Source organism: Choloepus didactylus, chromosome 1 (genome assembly GCF_015220235.1).
Source record: "Choloepus didactylus isolate mChoDid1 chromosome 1, mChoDid1.pri, whole genome shotgun sequence".
Taxonomy (NCBI): domain Eukaryota; kingdom Metazoa; phylum Chordata; class Mammalia; order Pilosa; family Megalonychidae; genus Choloepus; species Choloepus didactylus.
In genome coordinates this window covers 884500-908476 of record NC_051307.1, presented here as the reverse complement: position 1 = coordinate 908476, position 23977 = coordinate 884500, and the positions used below count along the sequence as shown (strand labels likewise).

The 23977-nt window shown below is 59.8% G+C and overlaps 1 protein-coding gene across 4 annotated transcripts in view; it reads left to right on the top strand.

Moving 5' to 3' along the window:
- Window positions 1-23977, top strand: part of PCBP3 (poly(rC) binding protein 3) — a 357863-nt gene that overhangs the window by 269389 nt on the left and 64497 nt on the right. Inside the window, exon 4 of one of the 4 annotated variants that reach the window (XM_037830146.1) lies at window positions 11548-11623. The exons of the other annotated variants lie outside the window; for them this stretch is intronic. The gene's annotated coding sequence lies outside the window, so the exon portion shown is untranslated. The remainder of the gene's footprint in view (window positions 1-11547; window positions 11624-23977) is intronic. 4 annotated transcript variants of the gene reach the window in all.

Below are 23977 nucleotides of genomic sequence, written 5' to 3'. Positions count from 1 at the left end.
GGACGGACACATAGACGGATGGCTGAGTGCACTTTCAAAGAACAGGCTTAACCGCCTTCCTGCACCTGGCACCAGGTGAAGCGGGCACAGCCTGCCCCCGAGCAGGGCACAGCTTCCAGACGGGGCAGCCCGGCCCCTCCATGCTGCTGTGTCATGCCTGCAGGGAGACCAGCCAGGAATGCACTGCGCAGCGTGGGCTTCTGTCCTGGGCATGGGCGGGCCCAGCCAGGGATCAGGCTCATGGGCCGTGGGGTGCTGCTGCCCCTCTGGGCCTGCCCTGGAGACCTCCGTGAGTCCAGGGCCGTGGCCAGGGCTCTCCCAGTACGTCTGATTCTTCTTGGCACGAGAAGATGGGTGCATTCAGGGCCTCACTCACCCAACTTAATACCCAATTTGGGGAAGGCCAGGAATGCAGATGCCAGCCCAGGTGCCCCTGCTCAGCAGCAGGTCTAGGTAGAAGCCTCATTCCCGGAGGCTCAGGCAGCCACATGGCTCTGGTCTGGAAAGCAGAACATGACCGTGGCTCCTCCCCCGGGCAGCCCTGCAGAGCAGATGTGATCAGGGGCAGGCTAGCCTGTCGTGCCCGCCGTCTCCTACTGGGTAACAAAGCACGTCAAAACTGAGAGGCAGAACGGCCCTCGTTTACGTGCTCCCACACCTGCAGCTTGGGCAGGGCTTGGCAGGGAGGAGCCCTCTGTGGCCGCCCACAGCTGCGGCCTCTGCTGGACATCTGCATGGCCGGGCCTGGGCTGCTGAGGGCGGCTTCCTCCCGCGGGTGCTCTCTGTAGGGGCTGGCCTTCCCCAGAGACAGCCTTCCAGCCTGCGTGGGTATAAGCTGCAAGGCTTGTTGCACTCTAGCTGGGGCACCCCTGGAGGTCACGCCGGCCGCACTGCCTTGATCCAAGGAGCCGCTGTGGCTGCCCCGATTCAAGGTGAGGGGAGTTAGCCCCTGTCCATCGGAGCAGGAGCAGGAGCCAAGGGCTGGCAGAACCTGCAGCCCACCTCACCTGGGGCCTGCGCTGTGGAAGGGAATTTGAACGGCTGCTTTCGAGTGTAACGGTGTAACATTTCCCTTAACTACGCGGCGTCAGTAACTGATAGGTGTCAGTTGGGGGTGCTGTTGGGAGAGAAGTGAAACAACTGAAAATAGAAGTTTAACACAGAAGAGGAAGTATGTCCTACAATGGAGCGATAGAATTCCTGGTTGCTCTTGAAAAAAACACGTTTAGTTTAGTTGGAGTTTAGTGAAGGCAGTGGGTTAGGAGGCAGAGAAACTTTTCCAGCAGCATTTTTTCTGTGAAGTTCTTAGGAACACGGGTCCCCTCCGAGCTCTGTTCCCTTAAATGTTCCTTGTACGAACCCCTCCTAGGCCTTCACTCCGTCGTTCGGGTGGGAACCTGGAGAGCTGGGTCACTGCGTGTTCATGGTTCACACACACATGAGTACTCACTATGGGCAAGGCCGGTGCTGCGCTCCACGTGCTAGCCCCGCCCTGGGTGCCTGTGGTGTGAGCACTGAGAGAGGGCGGGAGCATGTGTGCAAGTGCAGTGTGAACAGAGATGTGGAGCGTGTGTGCATGTGCGGGAGTATGTGTGCAACTCCTGGGAGCGTGCGAACTACAGAGCATGTGTGCAAGTATGGAATGTGTGTGTAGGTACAGGAGCATTGTGCAAATATGGAGCATGTGCACAAGTGCAGAGCATTATGCAAGTGCAGAGCAAGTGTGCAAGTGCAGGAGCATGTGTGCCCTAGGGTGCAGTGTGTCTGCAAGTATGGGAGCATGCATGCAAGTGTGGGAACATGTGTGCAAGTGCAAAGCATGCATGCAAGTGTGGAGCATGAATGCAAGTGTGAGAGCATGTGTGCCCAAGGGTGCAGAGCATGTGTGCAAGGGCAGGAGCGTGTGTGCAAGTGCACAGCATGCATGCAAGCGTGGGAGTGTGTGCAAGTGCAGAGCATGCACACAAGTGCAGAGCATTGTGCAGGTGCAGGAGTGTGTGTGCCCATGGGTGCAGAGCATGTGTGTCTGAGGGAGCATAGCATTGTGCAAGCGCAGGAGTGTGTGTGCAAGTGCAGGAGCATATGCATCTCAGGGTGGGGAAATGTGTGTGCCCCTGGGTTTGTGAGCGTGTGTGGGTGCAGAGCATGTGTGAAAGTGTGCATATGTGGGAGTGTGTGTACAAGTGCAGGAGCATGTACCACCAAGGGTGTGGAAATGTGTGCACCTTTCGTTTTCCCAGCGTGTGCCCGTGGGTGTGGGAGCACGTGCATGGGTGCAGCATGCATGCCGGTTAGGGAGCATTTGCGCCCGTGGGTACACAGCGTGTGTGCGTTGCTTTGCACCCAGAGCCTGAAGCGCTCTGGTAGCCGCCCAGACCCAGGTTCTGCCCACGTGGACACGGCACTGCTCGGGCATCTGTGTTCTGACCTGTAACCTGAGGCCTCTGAGATTCCGAGGCGCCTTCCCTGGTCATCTCCAGTGAGTTCTGATTTGTTAATCCGGGTGCGTTGCGTCACGAGGCCCTTGCCAACACCTCGATAAAGCATTCTGGGGCCCTGCTCTTCACCCAGGGCCACAGGTTGGATACTGAGAATCTATTTTAAAGTGTCACTCAGTACAAATTCACAGTCTCCGTGTTGGGTCCGAGCTGCAGCGCCTCTCGGCAAATGACAGGAATATGCTCGTTCTTCAAAGTTGCGGTCGCAGTTGATTTATCTGGGTGGGGGGGCGGCCGGTTGCTGAACCCTCGGCTCTCGGCGTTGCTCGGAGGGTACCGGCGGCGGGGGCTCTTTCCCGGAGGCGAGGGCGAGGCGGGGGACTGGGCCTGGTCCCCGGCGGAGGCGTGCAAGGTGTGGAGGGCGGCGAGAAGGAACAGGCAGGACACGGTTCTTTTAGGGATGATGAAACCAAGAGCGTTTATTAGGGGTGAGCACAGGTTATATAGGCTGGCATAGAGGGCGGGGGTTGTTACAAGCCAATGCTGAGGGGATAAAGGCTAGGATTGGTTCTGAGAGGGTGCGGAGGTTAGGATTGGTTCTAAGAGGGCACGGAGGTTGTTTGAAAAGGGGCGGGAGTTGCTCTGGCAACGGTGTCTGGCAACAATGTATGCGCACTGGTGGTGATGGGAGTTGCACTGGCAATGGGGAGTGTCCGGGCAAGATAAGGGGGTGGGGAAAAGGCGGTTCCCTCCGGCAAGCCTCCCCTAACGGTGGTATTTTGGGTGAGGAAATGGGGCCTGCCTCCGGCCTCACTTTCCCAGGCCCGGGGGGCTGTGGAGGGCGCTGTCGCCCGTGCCCACCACCCTCCCCAGGGGCGGATCCGGTCCCCTGGCCCAGGCCCGCCAAGTTGAAGCACGTAATCAGTGTCCCGCATTTCCCCCTTCTTTTCTAATTGAAGGAAGAAGCTTACCGGAGAGGTCCGCTAAGGGATGAGGGAAGGGGGAGGTTGGGGAGGGGAAAAAGGGTTGACGGTGGCTCAGCGAGGCTGGAGCTCAGCGTTGGTGTGGCGCCCGGGCGCTCGACAGGGGCCTTGCTGCTAGCGGGATGGGCGAAGGTGGGAGGTTTAAAGTTGAAGGTTCAGAGAAGCTGGAGCTCGAGGTTGGTATGAGGTTCAGGCAACTGAGAAGGGCCTCGCGGTCGGCGGGTTGACCGGTGGCGGTGAGGTCGCGGAGGGTTGGTTGTCATCTTGGTGTAGGGAGCGTCAGAGGTGGCGAGTCGCTGGTACTGGACTTGCACGAACGAGGAAAAAATAGCATCTGTTTGTTTCCTTACAAGCTGGACAATTCTGCGGATAATGCAGGGTCCTAAAGTGAGAGCTAGAATAATCATTAGTAGGGGGCCGAGGAGAGGGAGAAGGTAAGGAAGGAGGGGAGTAAAGATGTGGGACCAATAGCTGGTGGCTTCACGGTCTCTTCTACGTTGCTCCAGTCCCTCTCGGACCTTTTTTAGGCTGTCTTCGGCGAGACCTGTGGAATTGGCATAAACACAACACTCTTCTCCTAGGGTGGCGCAGAGGCCTCCTTCTTTGAGGAGAAGGTCGAGACCTCGGCGGTTTTGGAGCACTACCTCAGAGAGGGAATTGACAGAATTTTTAAGATGGGAAATAGCGCCTTGTAGGTGACGAATGTCCTCGTCAACAGCCGCCCGGAGGTGAGTTAGGGCGGAGCCTTGACTGGCTAATGCAGCGATTCCGGTGCCAGCGCCTGCAAGACCTAGGAGGGAGGCAATCGTGAGGGCGGTGATGGGCTCTCGCTTTTGCAGAGGGGCAGGAGCTGCAGTTCTTTCCAGGCGGAGGAAGAAGTCTTCCTCGCTGTGGTATAGGACCCTAGGGATAAGGACAATTAGGAGGCAAGTTTCATTAGTTGTATTGAGGGTTTGCACATTAAGGCAGGGGGTAAATCCTGTAGAGGAGCAGAGCCATTGGGAGGAGTTGTGGGGAATAAGAAACTTGGCAGAGCTGCTGGGAGATGAATAGTTGGCACAAGCTGCGAGGTTGGGAGAGTTACTTGAGCGAGGGCGGATGCAGTGTCCTGTAAAGGAGACTGAATGAAAGGTTAGGGGGACGGCAGAGGTATTCCAATTGCATTCCGAGGGGCTGTCCTCTGTGTTTTCTGAAAAGGAGAGGTTGGAGGCAACTGGCTCATACAGGGGGGAAGAAGTGGAGAGGCAAAGCCAGCAGGAGGAGGTAAGATTGGGGTGGGAGGAATTTACCGAGGTGAAGGCTGCTTGGATAAAGATACAAAGGACTACAGCAAAGTAATGGAGGGGAAGAGGGAGAGCGTTAGGAGGAATGGGGGTCATAGAAGAAAAGAAGGAGAGGCAGCCGGGATAATTGGGGAAGGGAGGAGCGGCTCCGGAGCGGCGAGGGAGAGGCGGCCCCTAACGCGGAGCGGCGAGGGAGAGGCGGCCCCTAACGCGGAGCGGCGAGGGAGAGGCGGCCCCTAACGCAGAGCGGCGAGGGAGAAGCGGCTCCGGGAGCGGCGAAGGAGAGGCGGCCCTTACCTTGCAGGCGAGGAGAAGGGGAGCTGGAGAGGCGTCCGGGCGAGCGGGTGGTGTACTGGATCGCTGCGTGGAGAGGTCGCGCCCCACGTTGGGCGCCAGTTGCGGTCGCAGTTGATTCGTCTGGGTGGGGGGGCGGCCGGTTGCTGAACCCTCGGCTCTCGGCGTTGCTCGGAGGGTACCGGCGGCGGGGGCTCTTTCCCGGAGGCGAGGGCGAGGCGGGGGACTGGGCCCGGTCCCCGGCGGAGGCGTGCAAGGTGTGGAGGGCGGCGAGAAGGAACAGGCAGGACACGGTTCTTTTAGGGATGATGAAACCAAGAGCGTTTATTAGGGGTGAGCACAGGTTATATAGGCTGGCATAGAGGGCGGGGGTTGTTACAAGCCAATGCTGAGGGGATAAAGGCTAGGATTGGTTCTGAGAGGGTGCAGAGGTTAGGATTGGTTCTAAGAGAGCACGGAGGTTGTTTGAAAAGGGGCGGGAGTTGCTCTGGCAACGGTGTCTGGCAACAATGTATGCGCACTGGTGGTGATGGGAGTTGCACTGGCAATGGGGAGTGTCCGGGCAAGATAAGGGGGTGGGGAAAAGGCGGTTCCCTCCGGCAAGCCTCCCCTAACGGTGGTATTTTGGGTGAGGAAATGGGGCCTGCCTCCGGCCTCACTTTCCCAGGCCCGGGGGGCTGTGGAGGGCGCTGTCGCCCGTGCCCACCACCCTCCCCAGGGGCGGATCCGGTCCCCTGGCCCAGGCCCGCCAAGTTGAAGCACGTAATCAGTGTCCCGCAAAAGTCACAAACCAGCCGGTTGTCTGCCCGGGCCAGAGGCCGTGTGGGCAGGCAGGCCCGCACCCAGGCTTGCTGCCCTGTTCCCTCGTTCTTCCCGTCACCAGCTGCTCTCCCACCCTCTCCAAACGTCTGCTGTCTGGGGTTTTGTTTGGGCTTTGGAGATGGCAGCTCAGCGTTGAATCCCTGTGGTGCTGGGCCTGCTTCCTTCAGCCTTGCTCTCCTTCCCAGGAGAGCCGTAAGACACCCCAACCTGGAGGCGTCTCGCGGTCACGCCGATGACTAGTCCCAGCAGAATTGGCACAGGCTGGGGACGCTGTGGCTGTGCGGTGGGGCTGGCTGAGTGCCGGAGGTGGCAGCTGGCCCAGCCCTCAGTGCCGTGGGGGCCGCCTCCGCTTGCTGGGCGGTTCCGGGCCCTCATGCAGAGTCCTCGGGTGCGGTCGCAGTTGATTTGTCTGTGGGGGGGGGGGGGGGGGCCGGTTGCTGAACCCTCGGCTCTCGGCGTTGCGCGGGGGGTACCGGCGGCGGGGGCTCTTTCCCGGAGGCGAGGGCGAGGCGGGGGACTGGGCCCGGTCCCCGGCGGAGGCGTGCAAGGTGTGGAGGGCGGCGAGAAGGAACAGGCGGGACACGGTTCTTTGAGGGTGAAGAAGCCAAGAGTGTTTATTAGGGGTGAGCACAGGTTATATAGGCTGGCATAGAGGGCGGGGGTTGTTACAAGTCAATGCTGAGGGGATAAAGGCTAGGATTGGTTCTGAGAGGGTGCGGAGGTTAGGATTGGTTCTAAGAGAGCACGGAGGTTGTTTGAAAAGGGGCGGGAGTTGCTCTGGCAACGGTGTCTGGCAACAATGTTGGTGATGGGAGTTGCACTGGCAACGGGGAGTGTCCGGGCAAGATAAGGGGGTGGGGAAAAGGCGGTTCCCTCCGGCAAGCCTCCCCTAACAGTGGTATTTTGGGTGAGGAAATGGGGCCTGCCTCCGGCCTCACTTTCCCAGGCCCGGGGGGCTGTGAAGGGCGCTGTTCACCCGTACCCACTACCCTCCCCAGGGGTGGCCGATCCCCTGGCCCAGGCCCGCCAAGTCGAAGCACGTAATCAGTGTCCCGCACTCGGGCACGGGTGGGATCGGGACACAGCGGGCACCCCAGGCCAGGGGCTGCAGCCCACCGAGTTCTGGGCGCAGAGGGGGCCCCTGTGGGCTGGCACAGGCCCCCCACTGGGCTTTCTCGCCATGGGGTCTGCATCTCTTCCCAGCCACCCTGGACAGAGGGTGTGGGGCTGCATGGCTGTACCTCCTCCACCCCCGCTCTGCTCCCTGGGGTGTGAGCTGAGTATGGGAAGAAGGTTCTGGAAACCACACAGCCAGGGAGGGACTGGCAGCCTTCTGGTCCAGACCAGCTCCAGCAACTGGGGAGCAGGCCCAGGCTCCAGCACTGCCCCCTCCATGCCAGGACCCCACCTGGAGGTGGGGATGAAAGCCCCGGGGACGGGGAGGGATCCGGGACCCTGGGCGTGGGGCGAGGCGGGGACTCAGGCTGCGCAGCCGCCAAGGGAGGGGCCAGGCCCAGAGTCAGGCTCGGGGTGGGGTGGGGAGCCCGCCGCCCTCTGCCGCTTGCGGCCTGGGCCCCGGTGCTTCCTGGCGACCTTGTGGGTGCTGCCCCTGCAGTCACCTCCCGGGAGGCCCCCCTAGGACCCCCACACGCCTGCCGCGCTCCCTTCCCAGCGTCCTGCCTCCCACCCGCTCCCGGCTCCGTGCGCGTCACTGGTTCGTTGCTCTCCTGCGCGTCTCCCTCCCCAGGCGAGCCCTGCGAGGCGGGACGGGGTGCTCGTCTGCGTGCCGGGAGCAGGAGCCCCGTGGAGACCCGCAGAGCAGGCGGCTGTGTCCTCGCGGCCCCGAGGGTGCCCTGGGCTGGGCGGATGCGGGTGGGGTTGGGTCTTGGGCCTCGGACCACACGCTTCACCCGAGGGCCCTGCGGCAGAACGGGGCGGCGCAGAGCCCCGGTGAAGGTGCCCCAACTCGCCCTGATCTTCGGGGTCAGGGCCCGGCACAGGTGGCTTTAGGGAGCCCTGGCAGCTGACCATCCCCACACGTCTGCCAGCCCCGAGGCCTTCCCGTCCGAGGTGCCGAGAGCTGCCCCTGCCCCGGCCCAGAGGAGGACGGCGGCTCCTGGTTGTGCAGAAGCTCGTGTGCGGCCCGGCGTCTCTTGCCCCGAGCACCATTTGGTAGCCCGTCCAGGTGGCTAGAGGCCCCTGGGTGCCACAGTCTCTCAGACCCTGCTCCACGGCCTCTCCCAGGTTGGCAGAGGGCACTGTGTCACAGCCACATGGGGGCAGGCGGGTGGTGCGGGCCGGCCCCGGGGTTGGGCTCCGAGAGGGCGGGTGAGTGGGCACAGCCGGGTGTGCCCGCTGCCCTGCCTCCCGGGCTGACCCACAGGCTCTGGCTGAGGAAGCGGGAGGGGGCACTGCCCCCACCACGAGGATGTTTAGAAAGGCGCTGGCCGCAGCGGGCGAGCTCCTCCAGGATGGTCCCTGGCTGCTCGGCCGGAGGGGCTTGAGGCCAGCTCTCAGGGAGGGTGGGCCCAGCGCCCAGCGGCTGTGTGGCTGCCCCTCCGGGTTGTCCAGAGCCTCGGGGTCCCTGTCAGCAGGTGCTGCGTGTGCATCACCCACGTGCCAGGCCGGCTCTGCGCCCTTCTTGTGTGTGGGAACCTGGGCAGGTCCTTCCTCCAGTCGGGAGCCTCATTGCAGACTGGGAGCTTTTACCCTATTTCTTGCAGCTTCTCAGAGCACCTGGTCTTGTGTGTGTCCTTGCGTGTCTCAGTGGTTTCAAAGAGAAGGCAGTGGAACAGCTCTTTGCACACTGGCAGGGACTGCATTGCTGACATGAGTTAAAACTGCAGTTCAGTCTGGGCGGCTGTTTTCCCTCCAAGTCGTGAGTTACGGGTGTGAAGTGTGCGCTGTGTGGTTGTACTTGTGTGGGCTTGATCCCCGTCTGCCCAAATGGCTCAGAAAAAAAGGGACCAGGGCTCCTGGAGAAACGGCCATCCCAGGGCTGGGGCAGGCGAGGATAAGACAAGCCTGGAGCACCCCGCAGCGATGGTGCTCACTCCCACCCCGAAAAACGACGGAAATGAGAGCCTCAGAGGGACACAGGAGTGGGCCTGAAGATCCTCCAGTGGCCAAACAGAATAAATAATGTGGGATCGATTATGACCCAAAATATAAAATAAATATTGCTGTAAATAAGTGACAGAATAAACACATAAATTATAAAGGCATCTCCAGTAACACATGTCTGTCCCTGGCCCCGTAATCCCATCTTCTTGAGTGTGGCCTTCATGGAAAATGGAAAAGGGAAAACAGAAGCTGCACAGTGGAGAACCCGGGGACACACCTTGACCCCAGATCAGGCCACCGCGCCCAGGGCTGGCCCCGTGGACAGGCTGCACTGCGGTGACCTGACCCTGAGGGCACTCCCGAGGGGGGCTGCCCCCGGGCTCCGCTGCCCCCGGCAGCCCCTCCAGCTGCTCTGGGGTGCAGCCTCTGCTGCAGGGTGGCCCTAGCCACCCCAGGACCCTCCCCCAGTCCCTCCCCCATCCCTCCCTGGGCCCCTCTCCAGCCCCTCCCCGGGTTCCTCCCCTGCTCTGCACACCCCCCACCTGCTCCCGGCAGCCTCAGCTCACTGGGGACCCGCCTGTGCCTCAGCCCTTCCCGGCTCCGGTCCATCCGCTCCCTCTGGCTTTGGCCACCGCGGTCCCCTTGAGGCATCTGCACCCCAAGCTCTGTCCCTCTCCTCCAGCCTCCTCCCGGGCAGCTGCGGCAGCCCTTCCTTTTCCCTGCCCTGTGTGCTCGGCCACGGTGCCCACCCTGAGACCCCAGCCCAGACCCTGCCCGGTGTGGCCGCCTGGCCCCTGGTGCCCTCCGACCACAGGCCCCGTCATGGCTGCTTCCTCTTCCCCGTTTGCCCGAGCACCCTGCAGACCGCTCTCGTCACGGGCACCGAGGACCTGCACGTGACCAGGCAGAGCGGGACTTTCCGTCGCAAACGGGGCGCCCTCCAGCACCCGGGGGCCCGGGAGACGCCTGGGCCTGGCCCTGCCCACCCCGTCCGACCTTGAGCCTGTCCTTGGTGCCTCTGCGCTGTGACTTCCCACGGCGAGACGGAACCACAGCGCCTGCACCCAGAGCCGCTGCAGGGGAGAATCGGGTCACTGTAGCATGCGGGCGGGGAGCAGCGCAGGCACGTGGCCGTGTCCTCCTTGCCGTCCTGGCCCCCACCTGGCCCTCAGGCGGGCCCCTCCAGGTGGCCTGGTGGCAACGCCGGGCCAGGGGACGAGGACTGGGAGGGCCGCTTGTCACTTCTTGCCAGGAGCCTCAGAGTGTGCGGCCTCTGACCCAGAAATTGCTTTTCTGGGAGGATAATCCAAGGAAACAAAAGGACAGAAAAAGGGTCGCCCAGAGGTCACCACTAAAGCACCAGGTGACATCGCAATTCAACACAACTGCGGTGAGCCACTGCTGCGATTTGCTGCCTACACTCATAAAATGGCCACTTCGTGTGGATCCAAATGTATTAACATGAAAACTATTTAGGATATAAGGTTAAGTGAGAAATATAGAACAGGCGTGTGGTTCAGTCCTGTTTTTGTTAAAATATGTGATAACACAGACATTCTAGAAACAGGTCCTACTGGGTGCTCCATTGTTGGGTCGTGATAGCGCAGGTAATTTTTTCATAGATGCATTTTCTATTTTTTTTCTGTAACAAACAGCCAATACTTGTAATTTTTTAATTTTTGTTCTGTAATGGAAAATGAGGCCAACTCCTATGGTCATAAGCCATGCAGACCCCAGCTCTCTGCCTGCTTGGGGTGAGAACACGCAGGCCAGTGCTGCCCGGCCACCGCGTCCCTCACTTCACGGCCCAGCAGCTCCTTTTGTGTTCCTGTTCTACAGCTGCTCACACGTCTGTGTCCTTACGTCTTCTGCATCTGCTTTTGTGTACACTGGTGGGATAATAATAACAGGAGGCGCTGGAGGGTGACTTTCTTTGGCTTGGTGGCCCGGCTCGCCCGGTGTCCATGGCTGGCCCCACACGTGCCTTCTTGCGCGTCTCCCGGCCCCGAGCGCCTGAGCTCTCGTGCCGTGTCAGGTCCTCACACCCCACACTTCCCGGACCGCGCCGCAAACATCGGGATGGGATGTCTTTCATGGCGTAGCAGAGCCTTGCGTTTCCAAGTGCACTTTCAAAGCCAGGCCAGAGGCTCTAGATTACGACACAGAAGAAGCTGGGAAAGGAGAGAATTTCGCGTTTGTGCCGCCTCGGGTACCTCGTGGTGGTGAGGAGCGGCCCCTCCCACGTTCCCGGGGAGCCCAGGACCAGCTGCCGCGGGCTGGCGAGGCCAGCTCTGTGCGGACACCCAGCCTGTGCCCACGGGGCCTCAGCTGCCACCTGGAGAGCTGCGTGCTGACTCCTGCCGGACCCTGAGGTCTCACCCCCGCCCTCCGATTCCGAGGCCTAAGCCCAGTGTGTGTCCTGCGGGCACCCTGTTTTGCTCAGTGGCCCCTTTGTGGGGGACGGCATCATTGAAGTGACAGCGCCTCAGTGCTCACACTCACCCCCAAGGAAACCAAGGGATTGGGGCGAAAAGTAGGTCACATGTGCCTGGTCCCGTCACGAGGGCTCCAACCCGAGGCCAATGGGATCGCAGCCCCCGTTGGTTTAGAACAAAGCCCCACGCCGGTTTCTCTCCTTTAGCATTTTCCATCTTCTCTAAACAGGGAAAGAGTGACCATCTGTCTGAAATCCACGTCAACCCCAATCCTTCCCGGCCTCGCAGAGCTGCTTTGTTCTGAGGTAAGGAGATTTTAGGAGGGTTCTCAGCGAGACGTGAGCCCAATCCTCCGAAAAGGCCTCTAAGCGGGGCAGGGGACTAAGACAGCGCCAGTGTGGGGAACGGTCTCCGAATCCCTCCTCAGAAGCCCCTGACTGCTCTCGAGAGGCCGATGGTGAGCTGAGTGACCCCGAGAACTTGCATAGATTGTTGAGGAAAATGGTGGGATTGTGGCAGTGCAGACAATTTTTCTCTATGATGAGAAGCATGGAAATTGTATGTTGTATTTATAAATAGTTTTAGACATTCAGGTAATGGTATTTGCGTAAGCTCCTCTATTTTAATAATATGGTTAATTTCTAAGAGTCAATGTCGACTGTTAACACTTTGTAAAGTTAACATGTTCTTATTTATAGAGCAATAAATGCTCGAGTTTACAGACGTTCAGTGGTGAATGATGTGGTGATATCCTTCTTCCCCGTGGAAATCTTCAGTGCTCCTGGCGCCCGCCTCCATGTAACACCTGCCTTCGCCCCCTGCCTTTACTTGGTAGCCTCGGCCCGAGTGACCGAGTGGGCGACGGGCTCCCGCTGTTAGGAAAGCGCTGTGGATCACAGCCTCAGAATGAAGTCAACACGTGGCGCATCCGTCAGTGCAGGACACAGGCTTTGGAAGCTTGATAGTCACCTGGAGAAACAGAACACGCTTTTCTTACCTCGGGAAGGCCGAGGAATGTGACTCCATCACGATGGATGGAGCGTGTGCAGAATGTGTAACAGCTTAAGGTGTTTCTAGAACAAACCTGAGTTTTGTGGCTTCTAGGTAATGAAGCTTCATGTTTTCTGCTTGTCCTGTGGGTGATCTGGAGTGTCCCTAATGCCAGGGTCCCCAGGAACAGAATTCGACTGTCCACAGCCGCTGGGCAGCAGCAGCTCCGGGGCCACGCTCAGAAGTCCTGTGCCGTTGGGAGGCACGGTGGTGTTGGATCTGAGCGTGTTCTGTCAGAGGAAGGTTGATTTTTGCCATTTCAGAGATAAGATATTTCAGCTTTGTGTTTTACTCAGTTTTCTGGGAAACATGGCTCCTCTAGAATTATGGCCAAGCTCACAGTCGTAAATGGCTTCTAGGTGAAAAACCGTATGTTGTAAATTACTCTCCATGTTGGTTGTAAGGAACGGTAGTTGCACCCTTGGTAACAAAAGAAGCTTTTCTATTCTTGAAAGTAGTGCTTTGTAAAAATATTCTGCATTTAGGGTCATAGCCAGTTCCTTCCAACTCCAGCCTTTGAAGGAATCTAATGTAATTTTTCTAAAAGAGTTTCTTTGGCAAGGGGAATTTTTTCTATTTCATTAAGGTGGGGCAGAAAACTTCAATGTTTTTAATACTTACGATTATAAATGCTTCTTTCATGCTTGGGAAAAGCCCCACGTATTTTTGATGCAGGTTTTACTGTTCTGTCTTTTCTCCTGTCCCTAACACAAGCCCAGATGCCTCGGCTTAGCGTGGCAGTGGCGTCTTCTGTGTGTGGTGGGAGAGGACAGGCTGGCGGGTGTGATGACTGTGTGAGCCACGTTAGCACAATTTAGACCCCCCCCCCCCCACCGCCCCTGCCAGCTGTAGCCGTTCGGGGAGAAAGGAGCACTGCTCTCTACGAATAAAAGCTGTACCCCGGCAAGCGCTGGAGGATGTTTAATGCCCCTTCCTTGTTGGCAGAATATATGCTTGTTTTTTGAGAAATGCTGCAAACGTAACAACGCAGAGTGGAAGGTTATGTCCCCTCTGTGATTTTCAAAAGAAGACTCTCATGATACATAAGCGAAAGGCGCAGTGCCCCAGTCCTTGAGGAGCTCGGCGTTCGGTATTTGGGGACCCCCCCCCATGGGCACGCTGAGGCCCAGCAGGCAGGCTGGCTGCCCCCTCATGCCGACAGGGGGAAGAGGGGGGCTGGTTCCTGACTCCGTCCTCACTCTCGGGGTCTGGTCATTTGGGCTTTGGGGGAGGCTGCGACGGGGCTGGGGCTGAGCGTGGCCGCCACGAGCCCCGTCCGGAGTGCCCCTCTCGGTGCCGTGCTGTCGGGAGGGCGTGCGGCTCTCTGAGCAGCGGGCTCTGGGCGGAAACAGAGGCAGATGCCTCAGCAAGGCCGACGTCACCACGCAGGGCCTCGGGGAAGGGGGCACGGGTCGGGAGCTGGTGCAGTGGGAGCCCGCTGAAGCGACATCCTCACTTCAGCTGATGCGGACTTAGGGGCTTCAGGGTCAGGGGTTCTGTGACTGGGGTCACCAGGATGAGTGAGCAGCAGAGGCCGGGGCAGGGGGCCGGTGTGCGGGGCCTGCCCCGCGGTTCACCTCACGCTGCGGAAGCAGCAGGCGTCCTTCCCTCCCCGCACGGCTGCCTCGGGGTGAGGAAATAGCCTGGGTCAGTGCTCCTTGAAGTGTGGTCCCCAGGCCATCAGCCCCACCATCACCGGAGAACTTTCCAGAGAGGACATTTGCAGACTCTGAACCAGAAACCCTGGGAGGGGCCCGAGGCCACGCTGGGTAGACCACACGCGGTAAGAGCTGGACTGCAAAGCAACGTGGGGCTCCCACACCTCCCGGAGCAACACCGCCTGCAGCGTCCTCCAGAGCGGCAGTGGCCGTGCCTGTGTGTGTACACGTGTGTGCACTTGTGTGCCTGTGTGTAAGCGTGTGCTTCAGTGGGCACTGTGCGGGCACACGTGGACTGTGCATCTGTGTTCAGGTGGAGACTAAAGGAGACTGTTTCACAATCATTAGGTTAAAAATAAAATTGAGAAGAGATTGTCAACTCACCCAGCGACTTTCTTCTTAGCTGTGCAGAGAAGAGTGGGACTGTCCCCCGAGCTGCGCCCTTCGCCTCTTCTCTGTCCCTCCTGCACGGGGGGTGCCCGGTGAGGGGCTCAGGCCGTTGGGAGGGAAGTGCCTGGGAGGGGGGCTGTGCCCACAGCAAGCAGCTCTGCAGCCAGGGCACTCGCAGGGCACCGGGTGGATGTGCTCGGCTGCCTCCTCCAGGGGCAGGCCGCAGCCAGGCCCAGGGTCCGAGCGCGTCGCCCACGGCCTGCTCGGCTGCTCTCGCAGCACCCACGCCTCAGGTTAGTGGGTGCATGAGCAGGAGCTGCGTGTTCTCCTGCCGTGCGCGTGCGGCCGCCTGACTGTGGCCGTGCAGACCGCAGCGCACCAAGGAGGAAAGTAATGCAAATCTCAGGGGCTGTTACCCTGAAGAGTCACGGAGCTGATTTTTAAACCATTTGAGCTGTAGTGACAAGGAGGCTAAAATAAGCCTCAACAGATAAAGAAAATAATTTTGATGTTTGAATGTAGATTTAACTTAAAAAACTCTGAATAATTATATTGATGGTTTCGTTAGCCAGTAGATACTAGTCTGGGCAGTACCTCTGCTTGTGCCCGGCCCCACCAGGCCGCCCAGGTCAGTGTCCTGCAGGGCACGGCCGAGGGACCTGCAGCACCGGGTGAGGCCAGGCGGGGAGGGGGCCCAGGCCTGGCCACAGGGCTTGGCTTCCCCTTTCCACACAGGGCCCATCCTTCAGTGGCAGTGTTGGGGTCCGTGGAGCCCCAGGGCCTCTTGCCTGTGCCAGCACTGGCCACTTTACAGCTCCTTCCATTTCCTACGGGAGTCTGACCGCCGGCACTGTGGGTGCTGCCCTTCGCGTCTACCGAGGGCAGCTGAGCTGCCCCAGGTGGAGGCTCCCGCGGCCTCTTTGCAACACAGCCTGCGTGGGGGTCCGTGGTGGGTCTGGGTGGGCCCCTGGCAAGGACCAGCCACCTGCACCTTGCTCAGCCCCTCTCCAATGTCAGACAGCCTGGCAGGAAGGCAGAGGCCAAACAAGTAATTTTATGTGAAGAGCAGAAGGAGCAGTTCTTTTTAACCCTCACTGTGCCACAAGCCCACACAGTGAATGGGATGAGCCACGTTTCCCAGGTGCAGTCGGGCTGTGTGAGCTGGAGGGGACGAGCCAGAGAGGGATGAGCCAGAGAGGGTCTCACCGAGGGCACCTGTGGAACCGGCTCAGGAGTGGTGGGGGATGTGGGCTCAGTTAAAGGATGGCAGATGCAGGCTCAGTTAAGGGATGTGGGATCTGTTAAGGGATGGGGATGCGGGCTCAGTTACGGGATGGGGATGTGGGCTCAGTTAAGGGTTGGGGAATGTGGGATTTGTTAAGGGATGGGGATGTGGGCTCTGTTAAGGGATTGGGGATGTGGGCTCAGTTAAGGGTTGGGGGATATGGGCTCAGTTAAGTGTGTTTTATGTTGCACTTGACCCAGCAGGGCAGACCAGAGTCTTTATTGCCCTGAACATGATACAGGGTCTGTTCTGTCTGTGCCTTTGCTGAACAGTGAGAGAAGAATCGCGGACGGGCCATAGAGGAAATGGTCCAGATCACACACGTTCAAGGTGAGCGGTTCACGCTCACGTTCAGTTGGAGTGAGCAGGTTTCCACGTGGGCGGGTTCACACTCGGGTGGGGTTCACACTCGGGTGGGGTTCACGCTCAGGTGGGGCGAGTGTCCACATTTGAGGTGAGCACAGGAGCCTGGTGGGGGAGGGAGGCCGCGGCAGAGGCTGCACGGCCGCTCCGGAGTGCCTTGGCCTCCCAGTGCCTTTGTCCTCACCCGTGAGGGGTGACAGTGGCCGTCGCGTGTGGGAGGCTGAGTGGCCGCTGCCGTGCCGGGCATCTCTGGAGCCTGCTCTCCTTGGGGGCAGGGCAGGTCTGGCTAGCAGGACTGCTGGGGGCTGAGGGACAAAGTCCTCAGAGCAGGGCGCCAGGCTGGCCACCGAGGGGACCTGCCACTGCCCCTGGGCTGTGGACTGCCCTCCCGCTGGCCACGGGACCCTGGGAAAGCTCTCTCGGCGCCACCACAAAACGGGCCACCTCCCCTGCCCAGGGCCCAGCAGCACCCCCTCCTATGCCGCCCTCCCCCTGCCGTCTTCTGCCTCAAAAGTCACCCTGGGGGTGCACCCTCCATGCTCCCCCCACACCGAACCGCTCGGGGCTCCTTCCTGGCCCCGTCCAGCTGTGGTTCTCAGCCCCTATCATCTGCTCCCCACGGTGTCTGGCTCGGTGGTGGCGCCTCGCCCTCCTCACGCCGTCTGTCCCTGGCTCCCGGGATGCTGCTGTCCCCAGTCCCCCTCCCACCCCTGGCCACTGCTTTGCCTGCTTTGGGGTCCCCCACCTCCTCAGCTTCTTCCCCTTGCCGGGGGCTGGGAGTGCCGGGCCCCGTCCTCCGCCCTCCGCCTGTGCTCACTGCCTGAGCCTGCAGTGCCCGGGGGTGGGGGGAGCCATCAGAAACAACCAGAAGATGGCAGGGAGGAGGGGGAGGGGGACCCACCCGGAAACGTACTCATCAGGCAGGGATGGGGGTGGGACAGAGCAGTTCTCAAGAGCAGGCCTGTGTGTGGGCGGGTGTGGGGGTGTGAAGTTATAGCAGCGCACATCTGTAGGAACGAATGGACTGTTTAATGAACTGAGTCAGTTCAATATCTATTTTAAAAACAAACACTGTAGGAACATGTTGGAAGCAAAGTAGTTATTTTAGGCTATTTGTTTTTCTTAATCCTTTGTTTTGTTGAAATGTGTTTTTTTTGTTTGTTTTAATTTTTTGATACAGTTAAAAAAATAAATAAAATTTAAAAAAAACACTGAATTTGGAACTTTCCCTCATACCAAATACAAAGCATATCAAGATGGAGTCATGAGCTAAAGGTAAACAAACCTGAAGGATCCGCAGGAAATGCTGATTCTGTTATAGTCTTTTACGTCCTGAGCAAAAACACATCCCAGAGGGCACAGGAGTCGAGATGGGCAGGCTGAAATGGGCACAAGAGTGGCGGGCTCAGTGGGCCAGTGAACGTTGGGGCAGTGCGGCGTGGCAGCGGGGGCGGCTGGGCGCAGTACTGACAGCGACGCTCCTTAGGAAGCCCTCAGGCAGGACCTGTCAGCGTTTTAAATGTGAAGCCCTCTGGCCCACGGCGTCGGTCCAGGAATCCATCCTACCAAAGCACTCGCAGCTGGGCAGAGACAGATCCGCGTGGGCTGTCTGAGAGAGAGAGAGAGAGAGAGAGAGAGAGAGAGAGAGAGAGAGAAAGAAAGAGAGAGGAGGCAACATGGGTGTGCTGGAGAAGGGGACAGGGCCGGAGCTGCCCCAGTGAAGAAGCGAGCCCCGCTCCGGCCAGCCCTCCTGGTGCCCGCGCCTGTGGGAAAGGAGCACTCACACACTGTCCGGCAGCTGGAACCTGCGTGGCAGACACTGGGAGCAGCTGGCTGCCATCAGCAGGAGAGAGGGCCGCCGCGTGGCCTCGCCTGGCCGTGGGATCCGACACAGCAGTAGAGGCCAGTCAGTCGAATTGCCCAGCTCCACTGTGTGCAGTGGCTTAGAAAGCCTCAGGGTCATTCTGAATGCAGGAAGCCAGACCCAGGAGGTGCACAGTGCGTGAGGTTCAAGAAGTGGAGTGTGGAGGGGTGTTGGCCGGAAGAGGCCAGAGGTACCCAGAACTGGCATGGTGCGTTCTCTAGAGTGGACAGGGTCACCTGGGAACGGGCATGTGCAGAAGTCGAGCTGCACCCCTGAGGTCTGTGCGTTTGCTGCCTGTAAATTATGCTTCTGCTTAAAATCCAGTTGCAGAACACTGAGAGTGTAATATTTATGCAAACAAAAAGAGAAGGTGTGTATTTGTGTGTGAGTGCTAAGCACAGGATGCTTTGACGCTGACTCCAATTGCAGGTGCACACCTGCTGGGTTTCGTGGGCCCGGCCCTCAGCTCACTCTCCTGGCCCTGGGCACACTCGCCTGGCTCTGAGTACACTTGCCCGGCCCTCAGAGCGCTCGCCTGGCTCTGGGCACACTCACTCACACTCTAGCCAGGGCAGTTCTGCTGGCATTTGATGCCTTTTTATTTTGCTCTCCTTTCTGCTGCGATGACTGAATCTTACAGACACCGCTGCTCTGGGTGCCCTAGACGTTTCTGTCTTTGACTTTCTGGATCAGGAGCAGTGGTGGGGGTCGATGGCTCCAGGAGTGGCGAGAGCCAGCCCAGGCCCCAGAGCCCTGGCCCACATGCTGGTGCAGACCCCGGGCTATGGCCCTGGGGGCTCCTTCACAGAGGAGGAGGGGGTGGTTGGCGGTGCCTGGGCCTCCCTGTCCCCGCCAGGCAGAGAGCGGCCGGCCCGGGTCTTTCTTCAGTCCCGATCCTGCTGCAGCAAAACCTTTAAAGGACCTGCCGCCGCAGCGGCGCAGCAGCAGAGCTCAGGAGAAGACGGTCCCAGGGCTCTGTGCTTGCCTCTCCGGGGTCTGGGAATGTGTTGTCCCGCATTTGTGTGTGGGCACGTAGAAGTACGGCCTCCACCCGGGGCCGCGCACCTGAATTCAGAGCACAGGTGCAGACAGAGACGAGGCCGCCCCGCTGGGATGAACGCAGGGGACAGCCGGCGGGGCGCGGATTACCGGCCAGCGCGGACTGAAGTCGGAAGGGGGTCACGGGCGCGCCCTCGCCCTGCGGATCCGCGGATTAAATGCGATCAGAGCAGGAGGCCCGAGGGGTCGCGGAGCAGGAGGGACGCCCCTCAACGTGCCCTTGGCCCCTGATGCCGCAGGGCCCCCCCGCGCCCTGGGGTCGCCCTCGGCTTGCCCCTCCCGGGAAGGGTCTGCGCCCGCGGACCCGCGCCTGGGGCCCTCGCTGCGGCCGGGGGCGGCAGGGACGCTCCGGGGGCTGCGGGGGCTGCGGGGGCCGCGGGGGCTGCGGGGCTCAGGCTCGGGGCTCAGGGCTCGGTCCGCTCACGCACGCTCACGCCTGGCTTCTGGGTCTCATTTCCTGTGGCTTTTTGCCGCACCTTCCCCTTTGACTTTTTTCCCTGTCTTTTTAGCTTCTTGCTCTATTTTTTTCTGAATTTAATTTTGTTCTGTCCATCTTTAGGTCTCCTGTGCTCTCTCTTTACCATTTCAACCTTTTAGAATCTTCTTTATTCGTCATCATTTTAGTAATTCGTTTTTCTTGTATGGCTTTCATTTTTAATTCCTTTGAAGTTTTGCCCACATTTATTGTCTGTTTTTATTTTCCATAATTTTTCTTCCCTTTATTTGGGAAGATTCTAAGTTGCTTTAGCTTATATCTTAAAGTTTATTTTAGTTTTACTCGGTGCCATTTGTCAGTGTGGTGATGAAATGTTGTTCTAACACCAGACGCTGGAGTAGCGACTGGTCAGATAATTCAGTGCGCTTGTCCTGTCCCGTCCTGGGGAAGAGCGATCTCTGATTTTGCCTTAGATTCTGAACGAGGCCTCTGAACCCATGTGTGGTGTCTCCCAGGAGCCCCTGCCCCCAGGCCCTCCCCGGCCGGGACGCGGGACCGAGGCCTGAGCAGGCTGTGCGGCCGCCCCGCAGCCCGTCTCGCTGGGGTGGGGGTGCTGGGGCAAGAGTGTGGCCTGAGCAAGCCCCACTGCACCCCCACGCACAGCCCCTGCCACCCCCGCCCCGGGCTCCCGCCTGCCCCTGCCGACTTCGCGTCTTTATTCCCACGGTGCCCCCCTCATCGTGAGGCCTTGCAGGAAGAGAAGCTGCCCCTTCCAGGTCGCCCCCCAGGAAAGCAGAGCCCCCTTGGCAGCCGCCCCTTCGGCACCCGCGCTCCTTCACCCTGAAGACACCCGCCGAGGGAGGGGTCCGGGAGAGGCCCGTGGCCCTGGCCTGCACCGCCTCCTGCCTGCACCGCTCAGCCGTCCCCTTCTGGGCAGAGACCCTCCTCTCAGAGGGGCCGGCGTCCTGGACCCCTCAGCTGACCCTGCTGACCAGCCGCCTGGCCTCCCTGCCCCCGGGTGCTGCCTCCGGGCACGTCCTCCCGTGTCCTCCCAAGTGTGCCCTGTCCTGGGTCCGAGGGCAGCGCTGGGGGTGGACGGGGCTCCCGGTCACACGGCGGCTCTGCTGACCCCCGCTTGGAGGACGACTTGGGGCCTGGTCGTCAGCGGCCGGTGCCCTCCCCTCGGTCCTCGCCGACGTCGTGGTCCCCAGCGCTGACCGTGGACGTGCGGAGGAGGCTGAGGCCGACTGCGAGGGTGGGTGCCAAGCCCCTCGTGAACAGTGCCGCCATTCGCGAGCTCGCCCCTCACACCCCACAGTTGTCGCGGAAGGAAGGACGGTTTTTAGGGCTTTTTCCTGGGACGTTTTTCTCCGTCAACCCCTGGGGGGATCGGCTGAGCTTCCTGCAGAGGGAGTGCAGCTCCTGTGGAGACGGGCCAAGCACCCGAGCACCCGGGGCTGTGCGAGCCACATCGAGAAGCAGAGTAAACGCCGAAGGCTCGTGAGGAGTCTGTTCCTGTCGGCGGTGAGACCACCTGCCGTGGGGCAGGGGTGGTAGCAGGGTGCTCGGCGTCACCACCAGGCCAAGGGCCGGGCCGGGCCCCCTCAGAGGAGACCCGAGCTCGGGCGGCCTGGCCCCAGCCCGCCTCTGTGGCCTTCGTGTGGGTTTCCCCTTAGAAGTCCCGTATTCACCTGACGTGAGCCTGCTTTTCACGCCAACAGGGCAACAGCCTTTCTGTAGTTATGTCCGTCTAAAGTCTTACCCTGTTCTTACTTTCTTGTTTGCGTCAGCTGCTCTTTGTGGTAATGAAAGCTGGGATTTAGGCCTCCTCCCCACCCCTAGCCCTGTACACTCTGAGGTCAGTTCTTTGCTTTCACTTTTCATGGACGGCCCTTCCTTACTGAAGGTCCCAACTCCTAGTTTATTTTCAGACCCTTTTTGTCGGTGATGGTGTCTGTTTTAGTAGCAGCGTGTGCGAGCAGGGCCCGGGCTGGGAGCCTCCTGCCCAGGTCCGAGTCCGTGTGGCCGCGAGCACCTGCCCTACCCCCCTGCGCCGGGCCCCTCGCCTGCAGATCAGAGATGGACTGTCCCTGCGGGGCTGTCGGAGGATGAGGAGGCTGACAATCCCGCAGCCCTGAGCACAGCCCTGGCAGCTGTCAGCCGCGTGTGTCAGTGTCAGCCGGTGCTTACCGTACAGACGAGATCCCTGACGTTAAACTGCCCGTCCACTCCGAGAGGAGGCAGAGAATAATGTGTGTTTCTAGTCTTCATGTACACCGCTGATCCTGTTCTCTAATGTTTGACTCAGAATATTAGCCGGGACCTATTCTGGAGTTGTGAGGTCACCTGGATAGGATGGTCAGCTCTGCCGGCTGGCACTGAGCAGCCCCCCCCAGTGAACAGACGATGGTTTCAACTCACCCAAGCAGGCACGGGGGGCCCATTGCTCCGTGTAACCACCAGGGTGTTGTATTATGCTTTTTCGTTGGTTTTGTTTTGTTTTCGCTATTTTGGGGCACATGGTGGGATGGTGCTGTGGCTTTGGTTTGCGTTTTCCTAACGTGATTAAGCACCATTGATACATTTATTGGCCTTTTGCGAGTCCGTTGGCTGTGCCTGCTCCAGCTTTGGCCCAGTTTTGTGGTGAGCGCCGCGCGACTGTGTCCCGGGTGGGGGCCCCCCCGGCTGACCCCGCGGGGTGCAGAGCTGTGTCCCCTCCGCCGTCACCTTGCACCCCCCAGGATGCCTGTGGACGGTCAGGAGGTCGCCGTTCAGCTGTGGTCATCGTGGAACTCTTTTCCTTAACGCTGCCTTCTGGGTCTGTTGAAGGGTCCGTCCCTCCCCAGCTGCCGGAGACGCATCTTCTGTGTGTCAGCAGCTGAGCTGTTGACGTTGCCCTTCAGCGCCCGGCCCGCCGAGCTGCCGGGGGTGGTTCTGGTTTCCTGTCGTTGGCGGACCCGCTCTCCCAGGCCGGTCCCTGCCATGCTCGCCTGTCCTCACCAGCACCACGTGGGCGTCACGGCTGTGGCTTCAGCCCAGATCCTGGTAAATGGATCGTTCCACTCCGTTCTCCTCTGGAATATCTGGGCTCCTCTCGGCCAAATGGCATCACCATCGATGTTTTTAAACCACCTCCTCTATGGGATTGAATCGCTACATCAATTTGGGAGAATTAACATTTTATGTTATCAAATAGTCAAGTCCATGAACGTAATATATTTCCCTAATTCTTAAGTCTTTAATTTCTTTTACTAACATTTTACAGTTTTCTACATTAGATTGTATGCATCTTTTGTTCAATTTATCCCAACTCTGATTTTTTTATGTTCTTGTAAATGGTATCTTTGTTTAAAAATTCTTTTTCTGACTGTTGCTGGCATGGAGATGGGTGGTTCCAGTCACCCTGTTCAACTTGTTTGCTGGACCTGGATTAATCTGTAGGTATATTGTTGGTTTTCTGTCCCGTTTCCTCCTTGCTGGCGTCTTGCTTGGTCATTGGGGCGCTCGCTCTGGCAGCTCAAGAGGAGCCTTCTGAGCGCACTCAAGGGGCTGCAGGGGCCCCGGGAGCTGGGGCGGCGCCTGCGGTGGGGCAGAGTGCCCCACTGCTCGCCCCTTGAACCGGTGCTGGCCTGCCCTGTCGTGAAGGAGGTGGCGCGTCTGGAGTGGCTGCGATAACCCCTGGTGCAGCCCCTTTCCCCAAGAACCCGACTGGTGACCCCCATCAGGACCAAGCCCGGGCCCTGCTCACTGGCTGAGGGGCTGGGGGCCGCTGGCCGTAGGCCTGGCCCCCGCCAGTGCTCTCCCCATGCCGAGCAGTCACTGGGCTCGTTGTGAGATCAGAAGTGGACATCACGTGCCAACACTTGGGCCGGTCCTCCCAAGTCACAGCATCGTGGAGTTGTCCTTTGGAATCGAGTGTGGGCTCAGTGACACCCCGCCCCCTCGCTGTCACTTTTCCACTGCCCGTGTCCACGGGGAAGCTGTGGGTCAACCTGCAACATGAGACATTCAAATAGGCTCCGAAACAAAGGTCTCTATCAATTTGGTGCTCGGCCCACGCCGGGCTCCGCACTGTGCTCCCACGTCTGCCCACAGTGGCCTGGGCTTCCCTGTGTCTGGGCTGAGGGCAGGAGTGACGAGTGTCTCCGGAAGCTCCCCCGAGGCAGTGGGGCTCCCTCCGCAGCCCCTCCTTCAGCCTCCATGGCCCCTTCCTTCCAGGGCAGTGGGACCTCCCCCTGCTGGGGCATGGCTTGTGGGGTGAGGTGGGGAGTGAATGTTAACCACCAAGCCCATGGATTCCAGGCCCAGGCCTCAGTGGGGCGCCCAAGACAGCAAACCCCAGGGGGGCTGAGCCGGGCTCCTGTCCCCAGGGCCGAGCAGCCGGTGGAGCCGAGTGCAGACGTGGTCGTGAAGGCTGTGCCCTGAGAACACACTTTCGTGGCCAGCAGAATGACACCGCCTGCTCCGGCCCCACCTGACACATGGGTCTCCGGGCAGTGGACACCTGCAGACACACCCAGAAGCTGCTGTGCGCTGGGGCCAGGCTTGTGTCAA